The following is a 10,978-nucleotide window of genomic DNA, read 5'->3' on the forward strand; positions in this document are numbered from 1 at the left end:
CCATGTACGTTTTCTGATTTTTATTTTGCTCACAGGTTACACTGTCGACGTTTTTCCTGGTGCTTATTGGTCTTTCGTGGTGTCTTATTTAGAGAAAATATATACCAGTTCATTACCCACTTCTTTAGATTTATTGATTTTAATTTATACATACAGGTGTCTGCTTGCATGTATGTGTGTGTGTATGCATGTATGTATGTATGCATGCATGTATGTGCACTACCTGCATGCCTGGTACCCACAGTGGTCATAAAAGAGGTCAGCATTCCTGGAACTAGAGTTGCTTGTGAACCACCATGTGATGCTGGGAACCAACCCTGACCCCCACCCCCCCCAGAAAGAACAGCCTGTTGTTCTTGACCCCAACACTGTCTCTCCAGCCTCTAGTCGCCCTCTTTCTAAGCAGACTATTCATTCTGTTTTGGCCCATTTGTCAGGTGTGAGTATCTCTACACAGTCTGGATATTAACCCTTTATCAGATATATGATACACACACACACACACACACACACACACACACACACACACACACACACATATATATATATTTCCTCCTCTTCCACCAGTCCCCCCACCCAGTTGATTATGTTCTTCCATGCACGGAAATTCAGCTGACTGCTGTACAATTTAATTTCCATTTAGTTTAAGTCAAGCAACCTGTGCTTTCGGTGTCACATGTAGGAAGTCCCTGCTAAACTCCCTATGTTTTCTTCTATAAATTTTACGGTTTGGGCGCCACATACTTTCAATACATTTAAAGTTCGTTGTTTTTTTTTTTTTTCCGTTTTTCCCATCCAGATTATTTTTAGTTTTGCAATTCTAGAGACATAATTTTTAGGCGCAATGTATCATTTTTGAAAACAAAATAATATTTTAAGTTAAAATACAGTTACATCATTTCCTAGCTCCTTCCCCCCATTCCTCCCCTTCCCCATGTCCCCCTCTCCCTCTCAAACTCATGGCTTCATTTACTTATTATGGTTACATGCCTGCACAGTTTTGCATTTGATACACCAAGTTTTTCCAAGAGAAGTTAGATTTACTTATTTTCTCTTACAATGCTAGGAATGGAACCCAGGACCTTGCATTTGCTAGGTGTGATGGTAAATACTGCTTTCAACTTGACGGTATTCAGAATCTAGTAGAAGAAACTTGGTAAAGAAAGCTCAAGGTATATTTATGACCTATATGGTATATATGTGTATGAATATATATCATATATATATACCATATATGGAATATACATGTATGTTTATACATACACTGAAGTGAGAAACCCCACCTGTAATGGGAAAAGCACCATGCCTTGAGCACTCTGGACGAGTTGAAAAGATGAGAAAGTGAGAAAGTAGCGAGCACCAGCAGTCTTCTCTCCGGCAGTCTTCTCTGAGGCTCCTGACTGTGGATACAGTGCAACCAGCTGCCCATGCTCCAACCCTGTGACTTTCCTACCATGACGAACCCTGAGCCCAAACAAGTCCTTTCCTCCTTAAGTTGTCCTTGCTGGATATTTTGTAGCAGTGACTGGAGAAGTAACCAATATCCCACCCAGCTACTTGTATTTGTTGGCAGCTTTTGAAAATAAGGTCTCACTCTAGTGCAGCCTGATCTCTAGCCTTCAGTCCGCCCTCAGTCCTCCTGTCTATGCTTCCTATTACTGGAGTCACTGCTGTGTCCTATCACACTAGTGTTGCTATTAACAGAAGCCATACAGTGTATGGCATTAAACAAGCGAGTAAACAAACAAACAAAACAAAACAACAACAACAACAACAAAAAACCCAGCACAGTGGCCAGGCATAGTGACCTAGAAGCCCACCTACTTAGGAGGCTTAAGTAGGAGGACCTCAAGCTCAAAGCAAGCCTGATCTACAGACAGGGTGAGCAAGGCTAGCCCGTTTAGTGAGACCCTTTCTCAAAACAAACAAAAATGGACTGGAGAGATGGCTCAGCGGTTAAGAGCACTGACTGCTCTTACAGAGGTTCTGAGTTCAATTCCCAGCATGGTGGCTTACAACCATCTGTAGTAGGATCCAATGCCTTCTTCTGGTGCGACTGTGTACTCATATATATAAAATAAATAAGTCTTTTAAAAAATAAAACAAAAATGTGAGCAACAACAAAAAACCAGTAGGATGGCTGCTGTCCTTCAGGACACAGACCCACAGCATTTAAGACGTGGCGCGTGGGCACACTGTGTAGCAGAGACCCAAAGGCACTCACGTTTCCCCACCGTTTCCCCACCGGAAGTTATGCTTGGCCTGGGCACAGCAGTTCCACAATACAAGAAGAGCGGCACTGAGCTGCCCTATTTGTTTATAAGGGAGAGGAAGAGGGGAGGGAGGGGAAATGAGTCAATTGTGGGGAGCAGGAACTTCCTGAGGGGAGAAAGTGGGCAGTTCCACAGACGAGATCACCGGAAGCCATGATTTCTACTGCGCCAAATCTGACTAGTTCAGCAAACCTATCGGTTGTTTCCGATGTGGTGTGGAGGTGGAGAGAAAGCGAGCTCCAGACCCACCTTACGCCTTTTGTTCCACAGAAATAAGCAATGCCTGATTCTCTAAGCCACCTCAGCCTCTGAGCCCCTCAGCCCAGGCAATCAACCACTTGTACATGTTTACATGTCTTTTAGGATTTTATCTGTGATTATACATTTTCATTGCTCTCTGTGTGTGTGTGTGGGGGGGGTGATGTTGGGGATGGAATCAGGGCCTTGTACATGATAGTTGATTGGTCTACCACTGAACTACAACCCCAACCATGCTATCCCATCTTGACTCATCTTTTCTCCTCTGACTTGGTGGGTTGAACAAAGGTTGAACGTGCTAGCCTTCCCAATCCTTCTCCCCGGTGTCTGTAGGTCTGGGCGGAGGCTAAGTACATGTTTGCATCCATTCCTCTGTTCACTGACTATCTAGTGGAGCACACCATCCCCAGGCATTATTTCAGGTGTTTAGAGAGACATGATTGTTAAGTTTATAGTGATTAGTTAAAACGTGGTAATGAGCCAGGTGGCATGCTGGTGACATTTCTTTCTTGTATGATACTATGCTTTTTCTGGTCCCCATCAGTTCCGATGTTTGCTCAGGTCTCCCTGTGCCCACATCCTTCTCCCCTCCAATAGGACTGTGCAGCTTCTCTTTACTGTTTCCCCGAACCAGAGATCTGCTCAGCTCTTTCTTTTCGTTCTCCGTTAAAAATCCTTGGAGCTCACCAGACATCAGGGAGTCATAGGACAGAGACAGGCAGATCTGTCAGTTCAAGGCCAGCCTGGTCTATCTTGCCTGTTCTAGACCAGCAAATCTGAGGGTAGTGCCACGTTCCTTTAATCCCAGCCTTTGGGAGGCAGAGGTAGTTGGTAGCTCTTATGAAGCCAACCCTGACTGACACAGCAAGTTCTAGGTCAACCAAGGCTAAGTGGTGGGACCCACACTCAAGACAACAATAATAAAAACCCAACCATCAACCCCCTAAAATACCAAGCAACCCCCCCCCCAAAAAAAACCCAAGCAAACAAACAAACATCCAGGATGGTTTTAGACAATCCCTTTTCTATGGCTATGTTTTCATTCTTTGACTTGGACACTCAGGGATTTCTCCCAATTTAGATGCTGATTTCTTCTCCTTCGCTATTTGAAAATGTCTGTCTGTCTGTCCGTCTGTCTGTCTGTTTTTAGAGACAGTGTTTCTTTGGGTAACCAACCAGCTGTCCTAGAACTGACTCCATAGAGCAGAATGCTCTAGAACTAAGAGATTCACCTGCTTCTGCCTCCCGGGTGCTGGGATTAAAGGTGCACGCTGTTACTAGACTTAAACAATGCAGCTGCCTTCCTTCATTATCAGTAGCATCCCTGGGTGTAAAACAGTAGACTCTGCACTGATCTGTGTTCTAGCCAGGTTTTATTGTTTCCTTCTGTTTTGTAAAGTTTTTCCTTTGCATTTCTACAAACACCCTAGACTTAACCTTGGAAACCTTTCTCATTCCTAGTTATCCTTTTCGTAGTAACTTGTTCTTGTTCCATAATATTGTGTCATATTTTAATGGCTATCTAACTATATTTCCAATTTCTTCTATTACAATGGACCCATTTTGGCTTTCTTTTCTCTTTGGCAACTATTTATAATTTATATTTTTCTCGGAAAAGATCTTTAGATTTCTTTCCAAAGAATCCTATGAAGAAAACTTTTATTTCCAAATCCCTCACAGAGCTGTGATTGCACGATCTATATTCGTTTGCCTCAATTTCAACTCAGTTTCATTTTCTCTACTTTTCCTGTACTTTTCTCTACTTTCCCCCCAATCTAGTGAATAAATACACAGCCCCTTGTATCCTTACAGTTTTCATGAAACGGGGCTTTGAGGTTAGGGGCCCTGCATCAGTAAATGAAAATATTACTAAGAGTAGTCATTAAGACCAACCAGCTCAGTACAAGTGATCCCCAGTCGCTTCCCACTTTAAATGTTTACAAAAGTGCGTGCTGAAAAACGGGCAGGAGTGGGATTACTTGAGGGGTCGGCAGCCATGGGTAGAGATGAAAATGTATTTGTCAAAAATTAAAGAATTAACGGACGCAGGTTGGGCACTGGTCTATGTGAGGTCCTGGTCTCTCTTCGGAACTTCTGCTAAATGCCAGTGTACAAAGATGACTATGTGTGACCTAGGATCAACTGAGTGACGGACATTTAAAACCGCGTGGAGGGAGGCAACATCCCATGCTCGCAAGCAGTTAGCGTTGGAGCCGTTCGCTGACCACCCAACAATAACACTGGGAACTATTTTATTAGAAAATGTCCAAATACTTCCCTCAAAGTGTCTTCAGGCTCCAAGAAAAGGCCACTGAAATGCCCACAGCGTCTGAAGCCTCGCTGAAGTGGAAACTTCTAGTTTCCTGGGAAGTTAGTTATGTCAAATGATGGTTCCCTGGGGGCACACAGATGAAACGATTTCTTGCTAGAGCAAACATGTGAAAGGATGTTTTCCTGAAGCAGACTCAGGTGAAAGGATGTTCTGATACAGCAAACACGCGGAAGGGCTCCTGATGGAGGAGTATAAATACGGCCCCACAGACAGTGGGAGATGAGCGCTGAGCATTGGTTTGGTTTGCTCCACCTCTCTATTCTTCCCTAAAGACACACATTGGTCACACACTCTGACACTGAGAGAAACTCACCCAAGAGTTGCTCGTGAAGTTCCTGCAGCAGCTTTCGCGCCGCGGCCTCCCCTTAGGCTGGTGGGTGAGCCTGGAGGTTTCTTTTTTTTTTTTTTTTTTTTGGAGCTGGGGACCGACCCAGGGCCTTGCGCTTCAGGGCCTTGCCCTTGCTAGGCAAGCGCTCTACCGCTGAGCTAAATCCCCAACTCCGCCTGGCGGTTTCTTTAGGATGAAACTGCTGCTGCCTGGTGTCTGCCTGCCTAGAGGACTGGTCTGGAGCTGCTGAGTCCTATTTGGTGTTTGCTACGGGACTGAACTGCTGCCCAAGAAGATCGAGCTCACCCTCAAAGAACTATAGCTGAACAGGTCCACTTTTCTCCATATCCTGAGAACTTTTCTCTTCTACTACCTCTGCTGGGTAGTGGGCTAGAGGAGAGGTTGAATTCTTATTAAAAGTAGGTTGCAAAAAATTAATGCCTACACCTTGCCTTGTATTTTTATCATCCATAGTCTCTCTGTGATCTTAATTGGGGTTTCTTTTGGCTGGGGTGACAAGTATGTAGGGTTTTTTTAAACAAAAAAATCTAATCACTCTCTTAATGTCTATTTTTTCTCATAAATTTCTCATGTAGAAAATAGGTTTCAGACCATAATCCAATTTCCCCCAACATCTGATTTAAAAAAAAAATCATTCAAACCTGTCAAAAGTGTGAAAGAAATGTAGATGCCCGTATACTGACCACCTGAATCCTGTCATCAGAATTTCACCCTTATCAGCCGGAAGCGACATTTTCCTAAGCTTATGAGTGACAAGGGATAGAGTTAATGTGCCACCGTAATCGCACAGAACTCTCTGTGCTTCATGAGAACGCTGTACTATGACCAGTGCCATGTCCCTGGATGCTTTAAACAAGTCGTCACAAGCCAGCCATTAGCTGGGTGGAGGAGCTTCCAAAGAGTCCTTCCCGGCTTAAAGAAACAAAATTTCAAAGTCATCTGGCTTGCTGCCTAAGCACAACTACGGCTTCTTCCCCTTAGAAGCAGGTGATAGCTGACTGTTCTTGACGGTGCAGGAGAGCAACCATCACTGTTCTGTCCGGGATAGAGGATCTAGACCGAGGGGGAGAGGAGGTGGTAACTTGTACGCCTATCAACATCTGTTTTTCTACCCGGAGCTCACAGACAATTGCCAGCCTGGATAACACAACTCTGTCCCCACTTGCACAACCTTCCCTGTTTCCCAGAGGCTCCCTAGTGTTGTAGAGGCTAACACAATTCCTTTATTTAAAACAATTTTTTTCAAATGAGTATGTGTGTGCTTGACTGCATGCAGGAGCAAACAGAAGTCAGAAGAGGGCGACGGAGCCACTAGAACTGGAGTTACAGGCTGTTGTGAGCCACCGTGTGGGTGCTGGGGATCGCACTGAGGTCCTCTGCAAGACTTTGAGAAGTACTCTTAACTACTGAGCCGTCCCTCCAGCCCCAGTTGTTTGAAAGCTAAGCAAAACAGCCACAGTCACCTCTGCAAGCTCCCATGTGTGACGTGATGCCCGAGAGGCCTGACTATATAAAGTCTGGGTTTTCAGACATGAATTCAAACCCACACTGTAGCTGCCTTAGCTGTGTAAAATTGGGGCAATTAGTGCCTGTTTCCTCCCTTATAAAATAGGAAAGTTTTTCATACATGAAATAATCCCCATCACATTCTCAATGTGGTGCTCAGTGAGGCACACGTTAAGTGTTTCCAAATAGATGAAACACAAAATCACTATTCACTAAGTAATAGCTAATTTTAAGTTCTCTTGATTTCAGGCTTTCGTACATGTATGTACTGTACACTGTGCCCCATCCTTTCCTCCCTGCCTGCCTCTTCTGCCTCCTACTGGTCACCTTTGTCACCCTGAGGAAATTCCTTTTGTCCATATAGAAAGGTCATCCGTGACATTGGAATTCCAAAGTTCCTTACTTCAGCCACCAAGGCGCTCACTGGGTAGAGGTGTTTAAGTGCAGCCCTGGGGACTGAGTCTCCCTCCCAGATCTGAGGAGGTGGCAGGAGTGAACAGACTCCTGAGTGTTGTCCCCAGACCACCACGTGTGCTGTGAATGAGAGCACTCACACAAATAGTAAAATAAATCGTCACTTTTATTATTTTTTCACTTTGACCGTATGCTGTCCCCTCCCCCAACTCCTCCCAGATCTTCCCCATCTCCTTACCCACCCAACCTCAAGTTCTTTCTCTTTCCTAAATTCTTTAAAAGTTAATCGTTTTATTGACAATACGCCATTTGATGATGGAAAAAATATTGCTCTGATGTCTGAATCTGCTTAATTTAGGGTCCCTGTGGTTACTTTGATCTTACCATAGAGGTGTCATAGTTTAGATCTGAGCATACACATCCCAAAAGGTTTGACCCCTTGCCTTTGATGCTGTTGAAAGATAGCTGAAGGACTCGAGCCCATTGGGGGTGTGTTTTTGAAGGGGGTTTTAGAACCCTGATCCCATCTGTCTTTGCTTCTACTGAGATGGAAATATCCAAAGTAGCAGTTCCGCCACCACACTCCCTGACAGGTTTTGCCACAAGCCCAAAACCAAGAGGCCATGGACCCAAACGTTTGAGACAAACCTTCCCTGCTTATAAACCGTCTCCAGAGCTTTGGCGAAAGAACGCGGTTGCGGCTGAACTATGCGATGTGCTTCTCAAATGATCTACCACATCCTACAAGATGAGAAGAATGCCAGGTTTTGCTGTCCCGTTTGTCTGATCTGCGGGCGAATGGTATTAGTATATGCCTGCAAGTTTTAAAACTTACTCGAGTATTATATAAGGTTCAGATGCTCTCCAGTGTTCCAAATTTCATTAGGTAGAGTATTCAAACACACGCACTTTAAAAGTTCCTTGTTTAAACTTTTGCTTTAAAGATAACTCATAGTACACACGGCAAAACTGAAAGCTACAGGCTGTTCCGAGAGAGTTTTCATTTCCCAACCGCTAGTCTCACAGCTGCCTAAGCAACCACTTCCTGAAATGCAAAAACACATGCGAGCGCTCACACTCACTACTCCATACCATACATGCTGATTATTAAGTACTCGGGAAATCTCTACAGCTTTAGCTCGCCCCAGGGACCAGCTCTTACAAGGGAGAGACCAGTGCCGGCCACTTCTAGTCTCTGTAAGGTTTCTGTTTTTCTTCCAACAAACTGATTATGTTTGGCTTCCCCGGAGCCTGCTCGCCCAGTCCTTAGCGGAGTCGATACTAGCCGAGAGGACAGGAAGCAGGTGTCCGGCGCCATCGGAGGGCAGGCCTGCGTGGGAGCCGATGGTCCCCGCAGCGCAACCCGAGTGACTCCGGCGAGACCCGCCTCCCCCTGCACCTTAGAAACCGCACCACCCGTCAGCTGGCTTCAAAACAAAGAGTCCTTTCAGCGGCTTCAGATGCTGGCTCGTCGCCATGGCTACGGTCCTCCGCCTCCTCCCCCTCCCCTCCCGGCTCCCCGCAGCTGCGTGGGTGGAGGCGCCGCTTTGTCCCCGGGGGCCGGCTTTATTTCCCGCCTTTGCGGTGGACTAGAAAGGAGTCACACCCGGGAATTCACAGTAGAAGCCGCAAGTTTCTTTTTAGCCAGGATGCTTGGGTCCGGAGAGCCTTGTCCCGGCAGGCTCAGCAGCGCCACCTTCCGTGGCCAAGAGCGCACTGCTCAGTCCGCCGCTGCGGAAAAAGCTCGGTGGAACTTCCCACAGTCGCTGTTCTAGTGGCGTTCACATTTGAACGGCTAGAGCTTTCTTGGCTGAAAAGACAAAATGGTTATGTAAACAGTCAAGATGATTCGTTTGGTTTTTCAGACGCCTCTTATTTTCAATGATTACGCACTCTCGAAAAATTTGTATTTTTGACGAATTTCTCAATATTTACTTTGTGTTTTCTATGAAGGGACTTCTTTAAAAATAAAAATAGCCAGAAAACAATCTTTGGCTGCCGCGTAAATTTGGGAATTGAGAGGTTCTTATAGGTCCACGGGCCTATAAGCTGTCTGAGGAATGCTAGAATGAGGATAGATGGGGCTTAAAAGATCTGTCTGGGGGCCTGGGGGTTGGGGGGAGAACAGCCTGAGAGAATAGATCAAGAGAGAGAAGGCAGAGCAGTGTGCAGAGAAATAGAGGCTGGTGTCGCTGTTCAGAGGACCACAGGATGAGTTATACGAAGTCACATTTCCGCGTCTGTGGGAGCCAGTGGTCACCGTATTCCTAACATATTTAATAAATGCTGAAGGGGATTCTGGGGGCAGCTGCGTCACATCTCGTTGAGTCAATTTTTAACAAAATTTGAAAAATCATTCCCAAATGATTAAAGGCTATGCTAAGTAAGCCATGCATAGAAAAGGCAGCCCAGCAGGTGATTGACAGAGGAAGTTTTTCTGGTCTTCACTTCCAGCTACAAAATAAACCACATTTGATGAACAGGAAGCAGCCGGGCCTGGCACACAGCAGACAAATGTTTGCAGAGCAGAGGTTTGCTTTGCTTTTTCCTTCTGAGAACAATCTTTAGCTAAATAACTACTTAGAAAAGAAGTGTGTTATTTGAAGACCTGGGGGGGGGGCAATCTCTTTTCTTCCTCCGGAAATGTTCTCATTTGATGACTATTTCTTCTGTAATTTCAAACGGGAGGTATGAGGCAATGTCACAAATCGCTTTTTTTTTTTTTTTTTTTTAAAGCTCTGAACCGGGTGAATAGTGATCAGGTGGATAACACAAACCTTTAATCCCAGCAGCAGGAAACCATTCAATGCTGTCCTGGTCTACATAGTGACTTTCAGGCCAGCCAGAATCACCCAGCGAAACTGTCTCAAATAACAAAACGAAAGGGGGAAAAAGATTTTTGCATGTATTAGGTACGTGTTCGTATTTGTGCACGGAAACACTTCAATATCACTCCTCACTTTCCACCTGATTTGAGATGGGGCCTCTTCCTTTTAGGTACTGCCAGAGACCCTGTGGAGACTCATCTAGGTTGGCATGGCCGTCATCACCACACTTTGTCATTTTATTTTACAATGTGTCCAGCATTTTTTTTTCTTTTTTTCGGAGCTGGGGACCGAACCCAGGGCCTTACGCTTGCTAGGCAAGTGCTCTACCACTGAGCTAAATCCCCAACCCCGTGTCCAGCATTTTTGCAGCCCCCTTTCAGTCTTCATCTTACCGAACGCCCCATTTTAATCTAACTGAGGATAAAATTTCTCTCTGATCTCTGCTTCACACTTTTCTGAGTGTGTTCCAAAGTTAAGGTAGTTTTAAAGACCTGCTCAACACCTTCGTTGTCGAATCTGGGAACTGAGATTCTGAAAGGAGAAGTCAGTCTTGCCTGCTGCCTGTCTGTCACTCCATGGTCTCGATCTCTCTCCCTTTTTCCTCCCCCACTCAGTCCTCTTCTTCTCTCCCTTCTGTTCCTCTATTCTCCCCATTCTTTCCCCGCTGGCCTGGAACTCCCGGTGTAGACAAGGCTGGCCTCGAACTCACTGAGATACACCTGCTTGTCTCCTGAGTGCTGGGATTAAAGACCTGCGCCAAAAGGCCGGGCAAGCAGTCTCTTTTAAGTGCACTTGTGTAATGAAGGGTAGTTATGATTGGTTATCTGTGATGCATTAAATTAGTAGTATCCCGGGAATCATTTTACCTTTCCGGTCACTTTCTAGCTCCCCGGACGACCTTTGTGACTGGATGACCGACTGCCTTCATCCTCCAATCAGGGTTTGGAGTCTCAGGGCTACACCAATGGAAGGTTACCGGACCTTCAAGAAAGGCCAATCGGATGCTAGAGCCTAGCAA

The 10,978-nt window shown here is 45.4% G+C and overlaps 1 protein-coding gene and 1 long non-coding RNA gene across 2 annotated transcripts; one reads left to right on the top strand and one right to left on the bottom strand.

Moving 5' to 3' along the window:
• Positions 1-10,978, top strand: part of Erich1 (glutamate-rich 1) — a gene marked incomplete at its 5' end in the record, with an annotated part of 52,793,804 nt that overhangs the window by 46,408,895 nt on the left and 6,373,931 nt on the right.
• On the bottom strand, positions 7,281-10,887 carry LOC134482521 (uncharacterized). Of its 2 annotated transcripts, XR_015640444.1 has the most exons (3): positions 10,827-10,887; positions 9,910-9,993; positions 7,281-8,942 (listed from the first exon to the last, which is right to left on the bottom strand). It is a non-coding gene; the product is annotated as an uncharacterized LOC134482521 (long non-coding RNA). The 2 variants fall into 2 exon arrangements; XR_015640443.1 differs by lacking the exon at positions 9,910-9,993.

The sequence above is a fragment of the Rattus norvegicus genome, chromosome 16 (assembly GCF_021556685.1).
Source record: "Rattus norvegicus strain SHRSP/BbbUtx chromosome 16, alternate assembly SHRSP_T2T, whole genome shotgun sequence".
NCBI lineage: Eukaryota > Metazoa > Chordata > Mammalia > Rodentia > Muridae > Rattus > Rattus norvegicus.